Source organism: Bombus vosnesenskii, unplaced genomic scaffold, assembly GCF_011952255.1.
Source record: "Bombus vosnesenskii isolate JDL3184/JDL3185 unplaced genomic scaffold, Bvos_JDL3184-5_v1.1 scf7180000013440, whole genome shotgun sequence".
NCBI classification, from domain to species: Eukaryota; Metazoa; Arthropoda; class Insecta; order Hymenoptera; family Apidae; genus Bombus; species Bombus vosnesenskii.
In genome coordinates, this window is record NW_022883052.1 from 1 (window position 1) to 24,288 (window position 24,288).

Genomic DNA, 24,288 nt, shown 5'->3' on the forward strand with positions numbered 1-24,288 from the left:
CTCGTGTGTTCCCGTAGTAGGTGGTCGACTTAGAGACTGATAGACAAAGATTGTTTGTCTCTTTGGAGGGCCTTCGCTATAATAAATCCTAAGGTTTATGGCGGGTCCTTAGGCTAGCTAGAAAATGCTCGGTACGGATGTGTCGACATCTGGCAATCATCTTGTCCGCAGGTATAGGGTCTTTGTGTCGTGCGTCACGCGACATAAACTGTTGGGAAGTTTACTGTCAAGTGCCGCCACAGCTCCTATGTCCGCTGTGCAGGATGTTCTCATCTCCCAGATCAGTTCCATAGGTATGTTTGGAGCTGTGGGTGTCAGCTTCCTTTTTCTTCCCCTGGACGTCTCTGATGAGGATGGGGCCCCATAGGCCATCAGCTCTTCGACGTTCGAACTCGCACTTCCCTGCTTGTTTCCTGCCGTAGTGTTTTTTGTATCTGATTCGGCCCTTGGAGCCATGACCAGATCCATGCCTGAACCCTCTGGTTTATCCATCCTACTTGCGAGCCTCATGGATTTTCTGGTTACCTTTAAAGCAGGCTCCATTCCTTCCTCCATATCCTGCTTTCTACTCGCAATTAACAATCACTACACCGCATTTAATACAACAGCACAAGCAATTAGAATCATAATCGGGAAAACATAAAACAATAAAGTACCAGGAATCGACCTAATCAATGGTAAAATCTTTAAAAACCTTCCTCCAACAGCAGTACGTTGAACAATAATATTGAATGCAATTTTAAGAATCCAATACTTTCCTAATCTGTGAAAGCTAGCACAAATCATAATGCTATCTCAGCCAGGCAAAGATCCACACCAAACTGCACCTTACAGACCAATATCATCACTTTCTGTGTTTTCCAAAATACTGGAGAAATACTAGAGAAGTGCCAACAACAGGAGAAGGAAAGATTAATACCAGGTCACCAATTTAGATTCAGAAACAAACACTCCACGATAGAGCAAATGCAGGTTCGTCAACGAAATTTTACTAGCAATAGAAAAGAAACAATACTCTTCGTGGACATCAAGAAAGCATTTCACAAAGTGAATCATGAAGGCCTCTTACAAACAATCAAAAAACATTCCCCGGAACAAATCCACTACTTACTCAAATCATACCTAAGCAACAGAATTTTTGTAGTACAAATAAAGGATATATATTCTGAAGTAAAAGACATGAAGGCAGGAATACCGTAAGGAAGCGCCTTAGGACCAATATTATACACACCATATATGACACACATACCAACGACTACCAACAGCAAAATACTGACATTCGCGGACGACATCAGTTCGCTGTGGAGTGCCGAAGCGTGCAGACGTGTCTCTAGTGCCCAGCGTAGTTCGATAACAACACGTGTCGCCCAACCGTCGAAAGAGAACACAGCTAAGTGCCCCTTACCCCCTAGGGAGAAGAAAATCCCACGCACCTAACCCCAACACGAATACTAGCCTCACAGCCTCACGACTAGTTGTTCTTTCCGAATTAACTAGCTCGATGATGGCCCAGCAACCGCGACCAGGCTCTCCGGAGCAGACTCGCAGCTACCCCGAGCTACCCCCCCCGTGGCAGAAGTGTAGCAGAACTTTCCGCACTAACGACGCTAACACTACAAAGAAGAGGAAAATAGAACCAACAACGCAAATAAACACACACAACAGGTTCGCCGTATTGGAATCCTCAAACGACGCCATGGAAATCGTAGAACCGCCATCAAACCAACACTCACAGAGAATCCCCCCTCCCCCACCAATTTTTGTGGACGACGTCATTGACATACAGACAATGACCAAGTCCCTAGAGAGAGAGATATCAGCAAGGAGGAATATAACCTTAAGATAAGCAACAATAAAGTAAAAATACTGCCGACGAACCCAGAAGCATACAGAAAACTCACCAAGACACTCAGGACCCTGAACGCCAACTTCCACACCTACCAACTTAAACAGGAAAGGCCTTTCCGGGTGGTCCTACGAAACATACACCACTCAGCAGACATAGACGAACTAAAATACGAACTCTCAAAACTCGGCCACGAAGTCGTCAACGTAAGTAATATAAGGCATAGAGTCTCGAAAGACCCGTTATCCTTATTCTTCCTAGACATTAAACAAAAACCGAACAATAAGGAAATATATAACATCAGTCGCCTAATGAACGCGATAGTAAAGATCGAACCACCGCTCGTGAAAAAAGAAATAGTGCAGTGCAAAAGGTGCCAAAGGTACGGTCATACGCAGAAATACTTTCCGCTGCGTTAAATGCGCAGGCTCTCACTCCACTGACCAGTGCGCCAAATCACCGGAAACCCCAGCGAAATGCATCCACTGCCAAGGGGACCACCCTGCCAACTACAAAGGCTGCCCAGCATATAAAACACTATACACGAACAGGTACCCTAAGCCCAGAGCAAAAGAGGTATCCAACCAAACACCCAGCCCGCCGAAATTCACGACTACCCCAACCCCCTCAACCAACCAAACACCCAGTCCTACCAAATTCATCTCCACCTCAACCTCCTATGCCCAAGCAGTACAAGGCATCCAAAATAACCCGAACAGCCAAAGGAACCTTCCCCAAAACAGTGCCCCCAACCCACCAAACACAGACAACTCCTCAAGGCTTGAAAAGCTAATAGAGAAACAATCGGAGCAAATAAATCACTTGCTATCGCTACTAACACTCATCGTGGAAAAATTAGCACGCCCCGACTCAAAATAAAACCAAGGCGCATAGCACTCTGGAACGCCAACGGTCTAGCGCAACACAAACTTGAACTAGAACTCTTCTTAAAACACCAGCAAATCGACGTAATGCTCGTATCGGAAACCCACTTCACCGACAGGAGCTACCTGAAAATAAATGGTTACAAATTCTACCATACCCAACACCCCAGCGGAAAGGCCCACGGTGGCACCGGAATAATAATCAAAGCAAGTATTAAGCACTACGAACTCCCATCATTCCAGAAAGACTACCTCCAAGCAACAAACGTAGCAATAGAAGACTGTCATGGCTCAATCACCACCTCAGCAGTATACTGCCCTCCCAGACACTCCATCGCCAAAGAAGATTTTGATAACTTCCTGGACACCCTGGGCAACAGATTCATAGTTGGAGGAGACTATAACGCCAAGCACATCCAATGGGGCAGCAGACTGGTTACAGCAAGAGGCAAAAACCTCTTAAACAGCATAACAAACAACAACCTCAACTACCTCACCACATACGAACCCACATACTGGCCCACTGACACCAACAAAATACCCGACCTTCTCGACTTCTTCACAACTAAAAATATCCCATCAAGACACGTCCAGATCAACTCCTCGGCTGATCTCTCCTCTGATCATTCTCCCGTGATAGCAACAGTCAGTTCAACAATCATCGAGAATACACCTAATGGCTCCATTCACAACCACCACACCAACTGGCAGCTCTTCAGAGAAGTCTTTACACACTCAACCTCAGCCTTCACCCCACTAAAAACAAAGGAAGATATCGAAGCAGCCACGGAATACTTAAACACGAGCATAATAAACGCAATCCGCCTCTCCGCACCGACAAAGCCACCTAACAGCAAACAAGAATATCCCCATTACATACTAAAAAAAATAGCAGAAAAACGAAGACTAAGAAGAGTATGGCAGACCCATAGAACACCGGAGGACAAACGCAAACTTAACAACGCAACTAGAAAGCTATCCAGAACCCTAAGAAACTATAAAAACGACTGTTTCCATAAATGCCTCGCCAGCTTATCCCCCACAGCCGACGCCAACTACTCACTATGGAAGGCCTCCAGGAAACTCACACGCCCCCCACAAATAATCCCACCTATCCGCCGTCCGCAAGGTGGATGGGCGCGAAGCCCCATAGAAAAAGCCGACCTGTTTGCAAAACACTTGTCAAAAGTATTCAAAACCCATTCCCCCCAAACCGCCGCGGACGTTACTGAATACCTGCACACCCCCTTCCAAATGTCCCCTCCTATCGAACCCTTCTCCTCTGCTGAGACTATAAAAACAATCAGTCGCCTAAACCCCAAGAAAGCAGCAGGACACGACCTAATAGGCAATAGAGCAATCAAGGAACTTCCCACAAAAGGGATAGCACTCATCACATCGATTTTTAATGCTATCCTTCGCCTGGAACACTATCCTAAGGCTTGGAAAATCTCATTGATTACCCTCATCCCTAAACCCGGTAAACCGATATACGAAACCAGCTCCTATCGCCCAATCAGTCTTTTACCTACCCTGTCCAAACTATTCGAGAAGATGCTCACGAATCGACTTTTTCCACTCCTAGAGAACTTGAAAACACTCCCAGATCACCCATTCGGCTTCCGAAAACAACATTCAACAGTAGAGCAAATCCACCGCATAACTCATACGATCAGCCAAACACTCGAAAAGAAAAAATATTGCTCAACGGTTTTCCTAGACATCCAACAGGCATTCGATAAAGTATGGCATGAAGGGCTACTATACAAACTTAAAAAGATCCTACCGCACCCCTACTACTCCATCCTAAAATCTTACCTAACCAATAGGCAATTCATGGTTAAATACCTAGACGCCACTTCCGCAACATTCCCAATAGAAGCCGGCATACCCCAAGGTAGTGTCCTCGGACCCCTACTGTACTCCATCTACACTGCCGACCTACCTATATCAAACGATATAACAATAGCGACATTTACAGACGACACAGCGCTATTAGCTACCCACGTAGTCCCGGTAATAGCCTCATCCACTCTCCAGCGAAGTCTCGACTCCATGGAAAAGTGGTTTCACAAATGGGGCTTCAAAGTCAACGAAAAGGAAGCAACTAAAGGACAAACTTAAAAAACTCTATTGGCTCACGGGCCGACGCTCCAAACTAAATATACAGAATAAAATTACCCTCTACAAGACCGTAATAAAACCCTGTCTGGACCTACGGAATCCAACTATGGGGAACAGCAAGTAACTCCAACATTGAAATACTCCAACGCTTTCAATCGAAAACGCTAAGATCCCTAATTGACGCACCTTGGTATGTAACCAATGAAACAATACACCGCGACCTCAAGATACCCACCGTCAAAGAGGAAATAGCAAAATATAGCAACAGATACAGCAAAAGAATCAACAAACACCGAAACCCCCTAATCACTGGACTACTCGATACGACGGACCAGACTCGCAGGCTGAAGAGGCACTACCCGCTAGACCTAAACGTCAGATTCATTTAATTATCCAAATTAAGCATATGCACTTACTTATAATACTTATAAATTATACCTATCTATAATAAGTATTAACTTATTGTAAATAAACAGCCATGTCACTGCGCCACGCCAGAAAAATTACTGAAAATTCTCAACGCGAGAATTGATTGTAATTTCAACAAATAAATAAAAAAAAAAAAAAATTCGCGGACGACACAGCTGTACTAGTCAAGCACACTAATCCAGAAACAGGAGTCACATTATTACAAGAGCACATCACAGAAATAGAAAAATGACTACAAGATAAACAAATAAAAACAAGCCCCAGTAAATGCAACCATATTACATTTACACTAAAAAGACGGAAACCACCGAATATCCAATTGAAAGTATAAACTAAGAATCGTAAGAGTGCCGGGGAAGAGAGAAAGGGAGAGAGTGTGTAAGGAAGAGTGTATGCCTTGGTGACGTCAAAGCTAAATGAGTAAGAGAGTGGGAGAAGAATGCGAGGGTTGAGGGTCAGCATTTTTTGACCTGGGGAGACAGAAGTTGTGAGCCGAGTGTGAGGATAAGACGTACGACGATATTGTAGTCAGCTATTGCATTGGGTTGTAGCGACACTCAACAGCAAATACCACCACTCGACACTAACTAGAGTCGGACGACGGAAGCAGTGGTTAGCGCCTTAGGTTACGAACAACCAACAGCTACAAGTATCACGGACAACACTATATCACCTCAGGGTATTGCTTGTTAAAATAGAACTAAACTTCACTTCAAATAGAACATCCTTTCTTGTGCTTACTCTAGACCATTTAAGATACTACAAACATACTAAATCAATTATAGACGAAATACGAATAAAAAGAAGACAAATGTATTGGTTAACTAGTCGAAATTCTAAACTCAGCATAGAAAATAAATTAAAAATATACAAAACGATAACAAAACCAATTGGGACGTACGGAATACCTCTATGGGAGACAGCAGCAATGAGCGACACAAATAAATTAGAGTCGCTACAATCAAAGACACTGAGAAGAATAGTCAACGCGCCATGGTATGTCAGAAACGAGGATATACGCAAAGTTTTCAAAATGCCAACGGTCAAAGATGAAATCGGCAGGTATGCAGAAAAATACAAGGAAAGAACGACAACACATCCAAACCAACTAGCTGCTGATGCGGGCAAAACTCTCATAGAAAGAGGACTAAAAAGAAAACACCAAAAAATTTACCAATTGTCCAGCTAGACAAATTGTAAAGTACACATTAAATAATAATAATAAAAAAAGGGTTTGAGTGTAATTTCAACACAAATCAATGTCAGATTCACGGTTTGTGTTGGGCTTAGAGTAGTGCTTTTGTTCAGGCGGTTATAAGGCGACCAACCATCAGTTACCTGCAGCTAGTTAGTTACCTATGCTAGTCGTACCAGTCAGTTAATGCCTATGCTAGTCGTACCAGTGTTGCTAGTCAGAGTTGCTGTTGTCTGTCAAATCTTGTATCGATCAAGCCTGCTGTTGGTGAAATCTGATTTGAATACGATCCATCAGAATAGGTTCATCGAACTTAGAATTTGCATGCAATATATATTCTTGTTTTATCTCCTTTCCTCTTTTCTTTTGTACAAACGCAAACCGTATGCATCGATATCGCCTAAAATCATCTCGCAATCTGTAATTGCTTGCCGTACCGAGCGACAATGAGGATTTCGTGGATATATATGTCGGAGATGAAAGAACACCGGAGCCTTTGGAATTTTGGATAATCCCGCAACATTGTAACCTAGAGTCTACTATAGCTGTAATTGAACAATTGTAGTTATTCAATCCGATTGTAATTGTTCGAGAGTTGTGATAATGAGCTTGGGCTCGAGGCGACAGTCAGTCGCCGAACGTAGCCGCGGTCACGGGATTTTTTTTTATTTATTTGTTGAAATTACAATCAATTCTCGCGTTGAGAATTTTCAGTAATTTTTCTGGCGTGGCGCAGTGACATGGCTGTTTATTTACAATAAGCTAATACTTATTATAGATAGGTATAATTTATAAGTATTATAAGTAAGTGCATATGCTTAATTTGGATAATTAAATGAATCTAACGTTTAGGTCAAGCGGGTAGTGCCTCTTCAGCCTGCGAATCTGGTCCGTCGTATCGAGCAGTCCAGTGATTAGGGGGTTTCGGTGTTTGTTGATTCTTTTGCTATATCTGTCGCTGTATTTTGCTATTTCCTCTTTGAAGGTGGGTATCTTGAGGTCGCGGTGTATTGTTTCATTGGTTACATACCAAGGTGCGTCAATTAAGGATCTTAGCGTTTTCGATTGAAAGCGTTGGAGTATTTCAATGTTGGAGTTACTTGCTGTTCCCCATAGTTGGATTCCGTAGGTCCAGACAGGTTTTATTACGGTCTTGTAGAGGGTAATTTTATTCTGTATATTTAGTTTGGAGCGTCGGCCCGTGAGCCAATAGAGTTTTTTTAGTTTGTCCTTTAGTTGCTTCCTTTTATCTGAGATGTGTGTCTTCCACGTTAGTCTCCTGTCCAGGGTCATGCCCAGGTATCGGACTGTGTCCCTGCTAGGAACTGTTGCATTGTTGATGGTGACCTGGGGGCAGGTTTGTTTTCGGAGCGTGAAGGTTACATGTGAGGATTTCTTTTCGTTGACTTTGAAGCCTCATTTCTGAAACCACTTTTCCATGGAGTCGAGACTTCGCTGGAGAGTGGATGAGGCTATTACCGGGTCTGCGTGGGTAGCTAATAGCGCTGTGTCGTCTGCAAATGTCGCTATTGTTATATCGTTTGATATAGGTAGGTCGGCAGTGTAGATGGAGTACAGTAGGGGTCCGAGGACACTACCTTGGGGTATGCCGGCTTCTATTGGGAATGTTGCGGAAGTGGCGTCTAGGCATTTAACCATGAATTGTCTATTGGTTAGGTAAGATTTTAGGATGGAGTAGTAGGGGTGGGGTAGGATCTTTTTAAGTTTGTATAGTAGCCCTTCATGCCATACTTTGTCGAATGCCTGTTGGATGTCTAGGAAAACCGCTGAGCAATATTTTTTCTTTTCGAGTGTTTGGCTGATCGTATGAGTTAGGCGGTGGATTTGCTCTACTGTAGAATGATGTTTTCGGAAGCCGAATTGGTGATCTGGGAGTGTTTTCAAGTTCTCTAGGATTGGAAGGAGTCGGTTCGTGAGCATCTTCTCGAATAGTTTGGACAGGGTAGGTAAAAGACTGATTGGGCGATAGGAGCTGGTTTCGTATATCGGTTTACCGGGTTTAGGGATGAGGGTAATCAATGAGATTTTCCAAGCCTTAGGATAGTGTTCCAGGCGAAGGATAGCATTAAAAATCGATGTGATGAGTGCTATCCCTTTTGTGGGAAGTTCCTTGATTGCTCTATTGCCTATTAGGTCGTGTCCTGCTGCTTTCTTGGGGTTTAGGCGACTGATTGTTTCTATAGTCTCTGCAGAGGAGAAGGGTTCGATAGGAGGGGACATTTGGAAGGGGGTGTGCAGGTATTCAGTAACGTCCGCGGCGGCTTGGGGGGAATGGGTTTGAATACTTTTGACAAGTGTTTTGCAAACAGGTCGGCTTTTTCTATAGGGCTTCGCGCCCATCCACCTTGCGGACGGCGGATAGGTGGGATTATTTGTGGGGGGCGTGTGAGTTTCCTGGAGGCCTTCCATAGTGAGTAGTTGGCGTCGGCTGTGGGGGATAAGCTGGCGAGGTATTTATGGAAACAGTCGTTTTTATAGTTTCTTAGGGTTCTGGATAGCTTTCTAGTTGCGTTGTTAAGTTTGCGTTTGTCCTCCGGTGTTCTATGGGTCTGCCATACTCTTCTTAGTCTTCGTTTTTCTGCTATTTTTTTTAGTATGTATTGGGGATATTCTTGTTTGCTGTTAGATGGCTTTGTCGGTGTGGAGAGGCGGATTGCGTTTATTATGCTCGTGTTTAAGTATTCCGTGGCTGCTTCGATATCTTCCTTTGTTTTTAGTGGGGTGAAGGCTGAGGTTGAGTGTGTAAAGACTTCTCTGAAGAGCTGCCAGTTGGTGTGTTGGTTGTGAATGGAGCCATTAGGTGTATTCTCGATGATTGTTGAACTGACTGTTGCTATCACGGGAGAATGATCAGAGGAGAGATCAGCCGAGGAGTTGATCTGGACGTGTCTTGATGGGATATTTTTAGTTATGAGGAAGTCGAGAAGGTCGGGTATTTTGTTGGTGTCAGTGGGCCAGTATGTGGGTTCGTATGTGGTGAGGTAGTTGAGGTTGTTGTTTATTATGCTGTTTAAGAGGTTTTTGCCTCTTGCTGTAACCAGTCTGCTGCTCCATTGGATTGGGGTTAGGATTGTAGGATTGGCTTGGCGTTATAGTCTCCTCCAACTATGAATCTATTGCCCAGGGTGTCCAGGAAGTTATCAAAGTCTTCTTTGGCGATGGAGTGTCTGGGAGGGCAGTATACTGCTGAGGTGGTGATTGAGCCATGACAGTCTTCTATTGCTACGTTTGTTGCTTGGAGGTAGTCTTTCTGGACTGATGGGAGTTCGTAGTGCTTAATACTTGCTTTGATTGTTATTCCGGTGCCACCGTGGGCCTTTCCGCTGGGGTGTTGGGTATGGTAGAATTTGTAACCATTTATTTTCAGGTAGCTCTTGTCGGTGAAGTGGGTTTCCGATATGAGCATTACGTCGATTTGCTGGTGTTTTAAGAAGAGTTCTAGTTCAAGTTTGTGTTGCGCTAGACCGTTGGCGTTCCAGAGTGCTATGCGCCTTGGTTTTATTTTGAGTCGGAGCGTGCTAATTTTTCTACGATGAGTGTTAGTAGCGATAGCAAGTGATTTATTTGCTCCGATTGTTTCTCTATTAGCTTTTCAAGCCTTGAGGAGTTGTCTGCGTTTGGTGGGTTGGGGACACTGTTTTGGGGAAGGTTCCTTTGGCTGTTCGGGTTATTTTGGATGCCTTGTACTGCTTGGGCATAGGAGGTTGAGGTGGAGATGAATTTGGTAGGACTGGGTGTTTGGTTGGTTGAGGGGGTTGGGGTAGTCGTGAATTTCGGCGGGCTGGATGTTTGATTGGATACCTCTTTTGCTCTGAGCTTAGGGTACCTGTTCGTGTATAGTGTTTTATATGCTGGGCAGCCTTTGTAGTTGGCAGGGTGGTCCCCTTGGCAGTGGATGCATTTCGCTGGGGTTTCCGGTGATTTGGCGCACTGGTCAGTGGAGTGAGAGCCTGCGCATTTAACGCAGCGGAAAGTATGGTTGCAGTATTTCTGCGTATGACCGTACCTTTGGCACCTTTTGCACTGCACTATTTCTTTTTTCACGAGCGGTGGTTCGATCTTTACTATCGCGTTCATTAGGCGACTGATGTTATATATTTCCTTATTGTTCGGTTTTTGTTTAATGTCTAGGAAGAATAAGGATAACGGGTCTTTCGAGACTCTATGCCTTATATTACTTACGTTGACGACTTCGTGGCCGAGTTTTGAGAGTTCGTATTTTAGTTCGTCTATGTCTGCTGAGTGGTGTATGTTTCGTAGGACCACCCGGAAAGGCCTTTCCTGTTTGAGTTGGTAGGTGTGGAAGTTGGCGTTCAGGGTCCTGAGTGTCTTGGTGAGTTTTCTGTATGCTTCTGGGTTCGTCGGCAGTATTTTTACTTTATTGTTGCTTATCTTAAGGTTATATTCCTCCTTGCTGATATCTCTCTCTAGGGACTTGATCATTGTCTGTATGTCAATGATGTCGTCCACAAATATCGGTGGGGGAGGGGGGATTCTCTGTGAGTGTTGGTCTGGTGGCGGTTCTACGATTTCCATGGCGTCGTTTGAGGATTCCAATACGGCGAACCTGTTGTGTGTGTTTATTTGCGTTGCTGTTTCTATTTTCCTTTTCTTTGTAGTGTTAGCGTCGTTAGTGCGGAGAGTTCTGCTACACTTCTGCCACGGGGGAGGGGGGTAGCACGGGGTAGCTGCGAGTCTGCTCCGGAGAGCCTGTTCGCGGTTGCTGGGCCATCATCGAGCTAGTTAATTCGGAATGAACAACTAGTCGTGAGGCTGTGAGGCTAGTATTCGGGTTGGGGTTAGGTGCGTGGGATTTTCTTCTCCCTGAAGGGTAAGGGACACTTAGCTGCGTTCTCTTTCGACGGTTGGGCGACACGTGTTGTTTTCGAACTACGCTGGGCACTAGAGACACGTCTGCACGCTTCGGCACTCCACAGCGAACTGATCAAACTAAGTTAGATCCAAAATTTAAGGGTCCATTTGTAATAGCAGAAATTTTGGACGGAGATAGGTATATTTTAAAAATATTAGACGGTAAACGATCGTATAAATACAGTCGCGATAGATTAAGAAAAATGCCAGATAGTTGTATTCCTGTTGAATTGAATGTCTGTAGTGATGACGGGAACAGTAACCATGAAGGTATGAGTACTCCAATCTCGGAAGATCAGTAGCACTGTAGCTATAACATCAAGCGGAGCAAGTTCACTTGCGTCTCGGCGGGACAGTGTAAGAAATCTCAGTGAGACCTTGTGATGTAGTTCACTTGCGTCTCGGGGCGACAATGTGGTAAAGCTCAGTGAGACCGTGGAACGAAGCTCTATGTTCTCGTGCGATATAGTAAAACGAGATTCATTTGGGCATGAAATGGAGAATGGTCCATCATGTCATTACGATCCAACTGATAACCCACAGGATGCAACTAGCACCTTAAATATTAATCATAATGTTACTAATTTTTGTTTTCTTTTATTCCTTTTGCTATCAAACCTCCGAACAAAGTTTTGTTGGTGAACTGAACCCTTGGCTTATTTGGACATTTAGTTAAATTGTAAATAACCTTAGTTGTATCGAGTGTAATGTTGGGAAAACCCAATATTTCAGTTACACCCGGGGACGTGTGATAGTCAGGATGGTCGTGTCCAGATTTTCACTATAGCTACACTTAAGTAATAAAATTAAAATATAGTTGTAATGTTCTAATCCGATTGTGGGTGCTCAAGCTTTATGACGATGGGCTTGGGCTCGAAGTGACATAACGGGTCACTGAACGTAGTCACGGTCACGGGAGGGACGTGTACCTAACAGAGGTATGGAATAATTATATAGCTTAATGGAATAATTATATATCTCCTTAAAAAAGAAGATTGACCCGAGAGGTTGGGAGAGAACTATATAAGGGCAGTTCCACTTTGACTGCGATTGAGTCTATTCAGAGCAGTACTACCTGCACGTTGAGTGACACCAGGATCGTGTATCACATCGCATTCGTCGTACCGTTGGCCGTGGATTCGTTATCGAACCTGAGGCCACCATCATTAGTGTCTAATTGCCGCGGTTACTCGATAACTTTGTAATACTTACGATTGTGATAATAAACATTACCGCTATTGTATAATAACCATGGCTAATCCTAGTGAAAGTTCGTTAAACGCCCCTAACCCTATTCTTGACAAGAACCCGACATTATATGTCGGAGATGTAGGGATAACGGGCCTTTCTTTTGGAATTTTGGGAAGATCCCCGATACTTTGGTCTAAACTATTTATTATAGCTGTACTAAAATAATAGAACACAGAAGTAGTTGTTGTGATACGATCTGATTATGTTTGTCCCAGATTTGTGACAGTGGGCTCGGGTTCGAGGTCACACAATTGGTCGCCGTACGTAGCCACGGCCACGGGATGAACGTTTTGTCTGACAAAGGTATGGAGTAATGGTATAGCTCTTCTTAATGAGAAATAATTGTAGCGGCACTCGACAGTAAACATTCCAACCGTTTCTATCCCGTGCCTCGCCACATGCAGACTCTATTCTTCGGGTAAGATGATTACCAGATGTCAATGCATCTTCACAGTACATGTTCAGCTAGCCTGAGGACCCGTTATAAATCTATTTTTCTCACGAACAACGCTTCCAGCTAGCAACTTTCCCTCAAGGGCAGCTAGCATCCTTCTCTAACCAACATGGAAATTGACCAATTAACAGCAACGTCAATTTCCCTCACTTTCCGAACGAAGACTTCTCTTCACGAATCCGATGGTCTCGTGCACCTAGACACACCCCATCATAGTTTTCCTCTGCAGCGTCACCGTGACGGAAAGTCATTCTCTCGTGAGGTCGTATTAGCGAGTTACTTAGCGTTTGTACGCTCGGTGGATATTCCACGTTTTAACAAAGAGTCCGACTTAGATTTTGTGAGCACGTACATCTATCATCCCGTTGACCGCGGATTCGTTATTGAACTTAGGATCATTGTCATTAGTCTCTCGAGTATCTAATTACCACAGTTACTTGTCCAATTCTATAATAATCGTATTTGCACTAGCCAATGTCTTCTCTATTGCATAACGACAATGTGTAATCCAAACAAAGATTTGTTTCACGCCCCTAACCCTAATTCTAATGCAAACCCGACATATATAATATCTATATATTCTGCAATAACCGTCACGGTACGTAAGTTAGACTCTTCAACAGACTTTGGTAAGACTAATAGTAGCTGATAACGTTTTAGGCTTGATGTTTTAATAACATCTAGAATTTTTATTTTTAGGCCTCTTGGTATTGACTTAATGTTAGATATTTCAATAGATACTAACGTCTGTGCCCTACAAAAGCAATACCTGGGGCTAATAATGTTATTGCTTTTTGTTAGTACTTTGCGACTTCGCCTATTTTATTTTGATGAAAATATATGATGAAAAATCAAGGATACTGCGAATTTATACGTAGTTAAAATACTATGTGCTTGAAGCCACTTACTTAAACATTTTAGAAGACTACTTCTTGTAGATTCATAAAATTCAGAATTAGCCCCTTTGCAGAATTGTACCCATACTCGTAATGCTGATTCATACTGTTTAGTCGTCCTAAGAGCTAAAAATTATAAGATAATGTCAACTGCTGTGATAGGTACATTTTCTTTTAGGAAAGCTTTCCCGATAGTTTACTCACTATTAGACGCAGATACTCGGCCCGAGGATGCGTTTCGTTTTGCACGAAGATAGTATGATTGATTATAACAAATCAATATTTGGTTCAATATGAGGAGCTTGACTACAAGGAGACATATAAATAAACGGTACCATGGGTATTAAGAACTTGACGTGGCCAATCAGGTGCAATAATAATTCCTGATGCTTCGTCTCGTTTAATTACTTAAAAAGCGTTTTCAAAATTAAGCTAAAAGACGGAAACGCATACCAATCCAATTTTGTCCACCTGACAGTAAATAAATTTGTCGGTATGAAATCCGAATCTGTCCCGTTTTCAAGCGCAAAATTTGTTACATTCGGCATTCCTTTGTAAAGTAAATAAGTCAAACGGCGGAGTACCAAATTTTCTTATAGTAATCCCAATGTAATACTGATTTAGTTATCATTCGCTATCGTCATTTTTTATTCTTAACAGTCGGTCTGCCTACTTGCTAATATTGCTGCATTATAGGATGCAAATATAAACATTTTTCTTTTCTCTGCCCACTGCCAAATATCCTTAGCTAACTTATTATATGATGTGTAACATACACCACTCACTATGACATATTATTTATATGTAACAAAGCTGTATTGTTTTTAAGAAGATTTGACCATTTTTCAAACAATTCTTTAACGACTGTAACACCAATTTAACTGCTAGTAATTCTCAATAACGTATGTGATATTCTGTTTATGTATCGTCTGAAAAACCGTATGTTTCCTCAAAACCATTTGTAGCTCTCCAGCCAGTGCTTGATACATCTGTACTACATTGAAATCCGCTGTTTTTATAGTATTAATAGTTATCGGTAAATTTTGCAATCATGACGTCAGATCTAGTAAATTAATTTTGAAATTAGCATTTTTACGTCATATAGTTGAAATTATCAGGCAATAATAATATTTGACTGCTGGACAAGTTGAGATTAATTTCTCTATGAATTCTGCAAAATCATATTAAACACAATGTTTTCAACAAAAAGGTCTTTATTCTTCTTTTTTCCTTAGTCAATTAAATTGCATATTCAATCAAATCAATTTTAAACCTAAGAAATTTGCATGCAGTTGTAGGAATTTAATAAAAATTATAATAAGTTAACAGTTTCCTTAACATTCATGTAGCAATTTTCATAATCTTTACTAATGCACATAATATCATTCAGATATATAAACAACATTAAACCCTTAGCTCTTACGAATCGAACTACTGATTTTAGTAATTTTGTGAAAATATATGGACTTAAATTTAGCTCAATAAGCAAATACGCAAATTGGTATAAAGTTTGTAGAAATTCAAAGCTTAGGAATTTTCAGCTCTTTTGTGAATCGGTACTGGACATAATATGCGTCTTCTAGATCTATTATGCATATGAAGAAACCTAAGAAAATCAGTTTCGCAACCGTTCGAATATTCTCCATTTGAAAATTGTTAGTATTGATAAATTTATTTAGCTTTTTTAAATTTAGTGTAAAACGGAAGAATCTGCTTGGCTTTGGGACCAAAAACTGATTTAATAAGAATTGTCTTTTGTTCGGTTTGCAATTGTCTAGTACTCCTTTCAAACATATTTTATCAATAGCTTGCCTAAATCTTTAAATTTCTTCCATTGACCCAAATTCTACTGATGGAGTTTTAGTCCGTTTTACTTTTTTATGAAGGACTATTTGGTATTCTCTAACAGAACTTAATATCAATTTACCAGCAGTAGAACCTACATTTATTTGAACCTCATTTGACGTTTCGCTTTATTGTATCCCTGATATTGCATCCGGTTGTTGAGTAGCTGTTTCGTTCTGGAGAACAACTGCTTGATCTGTTCCGCTGAATCCCTGTTGAAAGTCTGACTCATTTAGAAGTGACTTTATTTCCAGCACGCTGTTCGAGTTTAAAGGCTGTCCGGATGTCGCATCCTCTAATACTTGAGACTTAGAAGAGGATTGCTTTTTGTTGAGGTTATTCGGTGTGTAAACAGAGAAAACACGTGGATAAATTGTAAGGTAGAAAATATATTTAAATAGAAGTGTAATAAGTAAAAATACAATTTGAGCTGGTCCAGATCCGCACGCTAGCTGTGTTACCTAATAACTGAAAACCCCGAAGCCAACGTCGCCTGTCTACTGTTTATGGCCTGACTTCGTCGCAGTCTTTTGTCTACGCGCTGTCGATGGCTTCAGTGCTTGAGAAAACTAAAAAAGACCAGATGTAGAGTTTTCTTAGAAGTGGTAACCACTTCAACACTTTTTAATAGAGTTGGTTACTTTATCCATTATTTTAGCTTCTATGATTTTTTTTGGGTAGATTTTATCCAAATAGAAACTCTTCTGTTTTTGTCTTCGAACATGGTTTTCGTTTCTTTCGCTACTCCTGCTTCAATGAAACCTCTTCTTCATTTGTTCTGACTATGCATAATTTGTGTGATGAGCTTACTTGTATCATGTAATTTTCCCATGAATTGAATTTTATCGAGCTGATACTTCGATCAACCTTCTCATAGCGAAAACGAAAGCTACTAACACTGCATTTGCTAATCGTAATTTCTTGGTCATATAGCTACCTCTTGATTATCAATGCTTTAATGATTTTAAAAGGATTTCCAAGTTTAACTTAAGCTAACAGGATCTTGATATTTCTCTAATAGGTTTTCTTGCTCCTGCTTTTTTTATTCCGTTTGAGAACTAAAATTTCCATTTGTTATGAATGCACGAATCTAACTTTATTTGTAAAACTAAAATTAGTTCTAACTTCTCTTGGTTATTAGCGTTTTGCTTAATCTCATTGGCCAATTTTAGTAAATTTCTTTTATTACTTACCATATGAGGGGGGGAGGGGAGGGATAAAAAGTTTTATGATCGTCTTAACGTCGCAATCGTGCATTTATCTTTAAACGATAAGTTAGTTTTCTGGTGTACCTACGCGTTGCGAATATATGTTTACATGTATATCTATAGTAAGATAGGAAAAATCTGGTGTTTTCTAATTCGTTATGCGAGCGTACATATTTTCAGAAAGCCTCCTTATTTAATTTTACTTTTATTTAATTTTCCTTGTTCTTTTGTGTGAACACTTCGGCAAACATGTATATTTTTATTCTTTTAACCCCCCATTTAAATACTAAGTCTTTTTCGAAATTGACTGTTTATGTTTTTGTAGTTACTTGAAGTTCACGAAGGATCGAAAGCTCATTTTTGTTCCTAAAAAAATTTTACGTCATATTATGTTCGTGATACCAAATTCTGTCAGTTCGTATCCTATAAATGACGTAATATTTTTAAGTGTAGGTTATAAATGACTCAAGTTGTAGATCGCATTAGTGTTCTAGTTTGAAAGTTTTGCTTTTTTGCGACTTTTGATTAGTTTTTAAATATTTATACACCCTAAAAATAGTTACTCAATTATTAGATCGGTATTTTTTGAAATGGCAGAAAAAATCACAATTTTTTGTGTAAATCATGTATCTTCATGACCAGGCGGTTCCGGCTTACAAGGCCACCGATAATACATAAAAATTTAACAATTTTTTATTGTTAAAATAATCATGCTTTCCTAAGTCGAAACTACCTTGTCATTTTTTATTCGATGATCATACCTAATGGTGTATAAATCCAAAGCTACATTCAAATTTTTATTAGGAAATTAGTTATAAAATTTTAAGTAATTCTTCATTTTTCCCCAATTCATTTTCAAATTTTGCTTTACTATAAAAATTGAGTTCAAATATAGCAATAAAAACTACTGGATGATATTCTAAATACTTGAGAGAGTATCCAGAAAATTGATTGGTCCTTTTAAACTATAAAAACCTAAAAAAGAGCTGTGTGGATTTACACGAAGCAGTATGCAGATGACGTCGAAAAATATGAAGTTGCAAACGAAGGGTTAAATATCTTTTGAACATTCCGTAAAGCGAATAAAGGAAGGGTTTTCCCTATCATGCGGATGAGTTATTTATAATAATGTATGTTTGATTAATTGGAAAAATTGGGAAATTAAAAGAAATTAATATTAATCGAAAGAAATGAAAAAAGATGGGAATTAAAAGAAAGCAATTTATTTTGTTCCTCCTTTGCTTCAGAAGGGCTTTCATTCTTTCTGCTTGATCTGATGCTATCTATTCTTTGTGAATCCTTACCGTTACTATCCGACTCGAGAGAACCTCCTCGAATGCTAACTCAATAAACCTTTTATAGTTCCTTCTACTATTTTATTCTTCTTGCTTAAGTTATCTAATAATTCTTCGTTACTATCTTTCTTCCGCTTATTCATAAACCCCAGTTAGCTTAAAGATTGAAAAAAAATGTACTAATTATGGAAAGAAACATGAAAATGGAGCGGATTGAGGAGCGAAGACATGGTTCCTGTTTATGTTTTTCTTTTTCTCTAAACTTGAATCTGCCATTGACAGGCATCGAAGGAATATTACACTTGTAATCAAACAGGTGAGATGAATGAAATATGATTATTATCTGCATGAAATATTTGACTAAAAGGAAGTTATTAGAATAATTATCTTAGATAAAAATTTATTCAGAATCATTTAAATCATAGGCAACTGATTATAATCTGGTTATAATCTGATTATAAAATGTAAATATATTACATGTAAATAATGTCAATGTACGAGCTAGTGGAAGCTTATGGTCATTTTCCAAGAGAATGACTCACTTGGTTGGTTTAATGGTCCTTTTGAGACTTCCCTTCTTTATGACAAACACAAAAAATTTGATTTTGAATTTCAATTTTGCGGTATCTTTCTTTAACAGATGTTCAGATATAGAATCATCTGTCAAAATCATGACATATATGTTCTGAACACCTTGTACAACAAGAATTGAGGTTAATTAAAAAATTTTTCAGATATGTTTTTATAGGATTTAATTCAGATGTGTTTCTACATATCTAAATATTTAGATATTTTTATACTATCTTACATTTGAAATAACAAATAAATTTCAAATATTTAGGTATATTATTAGAGTATTATTATTTATATTGCCGTGTTAAAGTACTAGTATTACAGTAGCGGAGAAAAGATTAAGACGAAATGGAAAAAATTAATAATTGATTTACTTTCCATAAAAAACATAAATACAGTGTTCTACTTTTGGTATTAATTAATCAGACATTTGTTTATACTTTTACTCAAAATTTCATTTTGATATTTTGCTCAGTAGCTAAGTTATGAAAAAGGAACGAAATTTGTATAATATTTCGTCGGTCAAAATTTTAAAACTACACAAAAATTATTAATTTTTGGTAAGAAAATATGCACAATTTTTGTTTACATTCAATATTTTGTCCAATATCCGTTATTTCTTATCACTTCGGTATATCTTCTTGGCATAGAATCTATTAATTTTGTACATTGATCTACCGTAATATTACTTCAAGCTGTTTCAATTGTAAAGTTCATTTAAATTTTTCGGTTTATAACCTTGTACTGTCTTTTTTATGATGCTCCACAAATTCTCAATTGAATTAATGTCTGGTAATTGCAACGGCCACGGCAACACGGTAATATTTTCTTCTTCAAAAAACTGTTTCACAACCCGAGCCGTGTGCTTCGGATCATTATCATTTTGAAAAATAAAATCATCACTCATATTGTTGCGTGCAAAAGGCAACGTTATGTTCTTGAGTATGTCCATGTATTGAAAACGGTCCATAATTTCATTGATATGACATATCGGACCAGGACTGCCTCGAGAAAAACACGCACACACCATAACGTTCCCACCACTATGTTTAAGAGTTTAAAACGCACTATGTTTTCAAACTTTCGCCAATTCGATGTCTAACATGCCGTATCCCGCCAGAAGAGACGCGATTGAATTTCGATTCGCCTGAAAACAATATCTTTTGCCAATCTTCACTTGTCCAATGCTTATGAGCTTAGCAAATGCAAGTCGTCTTTTTCGATTCCTAGAACTCAGCAGTGGTTTCTTTTGGAGTTTTCACCTTCTTAAATTAGTCTTCTCATCTTCTAACAGTTCTAGCACTAATTTGTGTATCGTTTTTGTAGTTTATCTCCGCAGCAATATTATTTGCACTACGAAAACGATCTTTTTCGCTCAATCGATGAATCCGGCGATTCATTTTCGGCGTTGTTTTCCGCGGTCTTCCGTTTTTCAGTTGATCGCCTGCCTTTAAAAATTTATACCAAGCTTGCTTACAAACCGTTTCCGATCTGTTCACTATATTTGCTATCTCGGTGAAGGTTTTACTTTGCTTTCACAGCCGTACGATTTGTTCCCTTTCGTTTTCAAGTAAATTCTCTGATTTACCCATAGTCTGTTCCTACCTAAATGAATTTTAAACAAAAAAAGGTGCACTAAACAATGATTTTGACATTCCAGAATCAAAATGTTCAAAAACTGTACTCATATTTACATTTTACACAGATCGTCTTAAACTAATGTCCACCGTTTACAAGTGCTAAACGGTAGCTAACTGTTGTAACTCCTACATTGTTTGTATTTGACAACTGACGGTCTGAGCTTACGAAGGTCAAACATACAGCTATGTTATTCCAAAGAGACAAACCGAGTAGAAGAACAATATGCGTATAAGATGTTTGTAATCCGGTTTACAAATCATCGTCTTAAACTTTTGTCCGCTTCTATACATATTTTCTTGAAACAATTTTTACATTTTATAACAATGAAAAATTAAATAACCAACATTTAAAGTTAGATGTAGATAAAAAATTTAATTTCATAATTGCATTAAATTGTAATTTGCGTTCATACAATAACTTTAATTATACTATAAAAGGAACTCTTTTGTCTGTTTATTTTTAATCGCTTTATTGATATTCAATATAATATTATAAGGAATCAGTGTTCCAGTTGTTTATCATTACTAATTACAAGAATGCCAAGATAAAATCAAGTTCGCCAATATGTTGTAAAACCAAAGATATCTAATTTCCTATATATTCCAGTCGCAATTATACTGGGTACTGAACAAAAATTTACAATAACATGTGTATACGAGTACTGCATAATACCATACAGTCACAGGCAACGTAGCTGATGCATTTATATTTAGTTTAACTGTCTAGTAGATATGGATTTATAACAAGCCAAGATAAACGAACTTCTCACCGACCTCACAAACCAGCTGTTGCGCTGCTTCGTAGGTACATTACATCGATTGCAACCAATGTCAATCGCATATATAATAATATTACTAAAGCTACAATATTATGAAGACCACAAGGAGAGAATGATAGGTTCATTCGTATTGATTTTCTGATTTTTATATCTCTTGAATAAAAGAAAATATTTTATTACAGCATAGTTAAATATAGGAATAACCTGGTAGATTTGAAAATATATATAAACATGACAATGAAATTTTATGCCAAAGAAATATTACCGATTTCGAAAAACGCTAGGAAGTATAAAACAATTTCTATTTTATTTGTATTTTATTTAGATACATATGGAACAACAGTTAGATTGCCCATTTACTTGCTAAATAGCATGCTAAATACTATATATTACAATCTTCTCGAACGCCGCGCAAAATACCGTAAAATGCTTCTAACATAGTAAAAAATTTCAACTCGTATATTGTTTTATTAATTTAAGTATGTAAACGTCCATCGGACATTCCAGCTCGACTTTTTATTATTACTTTTTATGATATGACTTTTTTTATAGGCGTGATAGGGTGTGATTAAATTCATCTCTTGGAGAATTTAGTACAATTAACAGTAGTTGGGTAGTAACGTTCTCTCGAACTTTTTGCGAATATCTCAATAAGGCATCGACAAAAGATAGGTGGGTCTAGACGTATCATCTGTTTAGGATCTCCAAAGATTTATCTTTCCTCGTCTACCTCGATATACATATGTATATTCAATTTCGGTTCGTCTTCGTTCTCCCTACATTTCTTCTAACTTTTGCTGTGTTTCTAACCATTAGATACAATTTCTTTTCTGGCTCTCTTTTTTGGGGTTTTACGCGTGATAATGTCAGTTACGATGTCTTTGTCTTACGTTCTATATTTTCTACTTTCTTCATATTATATCTTGGAAAATTTTCAATTTCTAACTCATATTGTTAAATCATAGAAAATTACGACAGTTTTGTTGAAGTTAATTTTGAAATATTTTACTGAAACATATATTTTTTATTACTCTGTATCCTATCGTGTCTGCGAATGAACATGAATATTTGAAAATTAAGCGACCTAATCGTATGTTATAAAAGATTTTAGGATAATTAAATGTTTGTTTATAGGAAAGATTATATTTTTTAAACTTGCTTATGCTTATGAACTTTAACAAATGCAAGTCGTCTTTTTCGATTCCTAGAACTCAATAGTGGCTTCTTTTGGGGTTTTCGTCCTCTTAAGTTGAAGTCTTCTAATCTTTTCCTAACAGTTCTAGCACTAATTTGTGTATCGTCTTTATGGTTTATGGCTTTTCGCTCAGTCGATGAATCCGGCGATCCATTTTCGGCGTTGTTTTCCGTGGTCTTCCGTTTTTCGGTTGATCGCAATACATGTCTGCCTTTAAAAATTTATATCAAGCTTGCTTACAAGCCGTTTCTGACCTGTTCACTATATTTGCTATCTAGGTGAAGGTTTTACTTTGCTTTCACAGCCTTATGATTTGTTCCCTTTTGTTTTCAAGTAAATTCTTTGATTTACCCATAGCCTGTTCTTACCTAAATGAATTTTAAGCAATAAAAGGCACACTAAACAATGATTTTGACATTCCAAAATTACAAGTGCTAAGCGGTAACTAACTGTTGTAACTCGTACATTGTTTGCATTTAACAACTGACGGTCTGAGATTACGAAGGTCAAACATACAGTTATATTATTCCAAAGAGACAAACCGAACAGAAGAACAATATGCGTATAAGATATTTGTAATCCGGTTTACAAATCATCGTCTTAAACTTTGTCCGCTACTGTATATTAAAAATTGTGTCTTAAGAAAAAGTTATCTTATCAATTAAGAACCTAGATAAAATTTTTATAATATCTGTTTTATTATATCTGTTTTATGATATCTGTTTTGTTATCTGTTTTATAATATAGGTTTTATAATATAACATAAAGATGCAAAAGCTACGACAGTAACGCTAATACAATTACGAAAACATCTTTGCTGAATTAATCCAATATCGTATGATACAAGTTATTGAGATAATTTCAGCTTAGACATGGAAAAATTTTGTTTGCAAAATTTGTAGGACGTTATAATCTGTCAGTAATAACTATTTTGTGGTAAAAGAATCTTTAACAATATTAAATTATCTCTATTTTGTTTTAATAATATTCTCCAACCTTTTATTTATTTATTTTTTAACTAACTATTTAAACGACTTTTAATAAGAGATAAAAATTTCTAATAGATTTCTAAGATCATTTAACACACAGAAGTAAAAGAACGAATCTCACACAAAAAATGTTTGATACAAGATTTCAATCATTGGATTCTTGAAATCCATACATTTCTTATTATTACCGTATTGATTTTCGCACGCGTTGCGCACGCGTGCAGGTGCGAAACTTATAATGATGCATCAACGAGCTCCTTTTATGTAGGGTAACTCTTACAACTGAATCAAGTTACAGCTTTAAAACAATAAAATAATAAGATAGGAGATGAAACAAATTCATTCATTAGACAAAAGTAAGTGGTTTTGCGTATTTTGTTTATACCTTTTCAAATATGGAGACATTTTAAAGATTTGGAACTTATGTTTGGTACATAATGGTATAATTATTACCTTCTTCTTTCCTTGTTCTTTACATGATAAATTTTACAAAATTAAGATTAACTGTCTAAGTTTAGTCAGAGTTCAGGATTCCATATTATTATTATGCATTCCAAACCAGGATTTTTCAAATCTGAAGTATAAAACAACCTATTTTAATCCTTAAAGAATTCTACGATGAGTTTAAAACACAAGTCAACATGAGTTAAAACAAAAGTCTTACTAGGACTTACAGGGTTAAAACATTTTATAAATTAATCATTCTGAACAAATATTTTATTACTATTGGAAAACTATGTACATGCGCTGTTCCCTAACCATGAAATTAAATATACAAATAAAATTTAAATA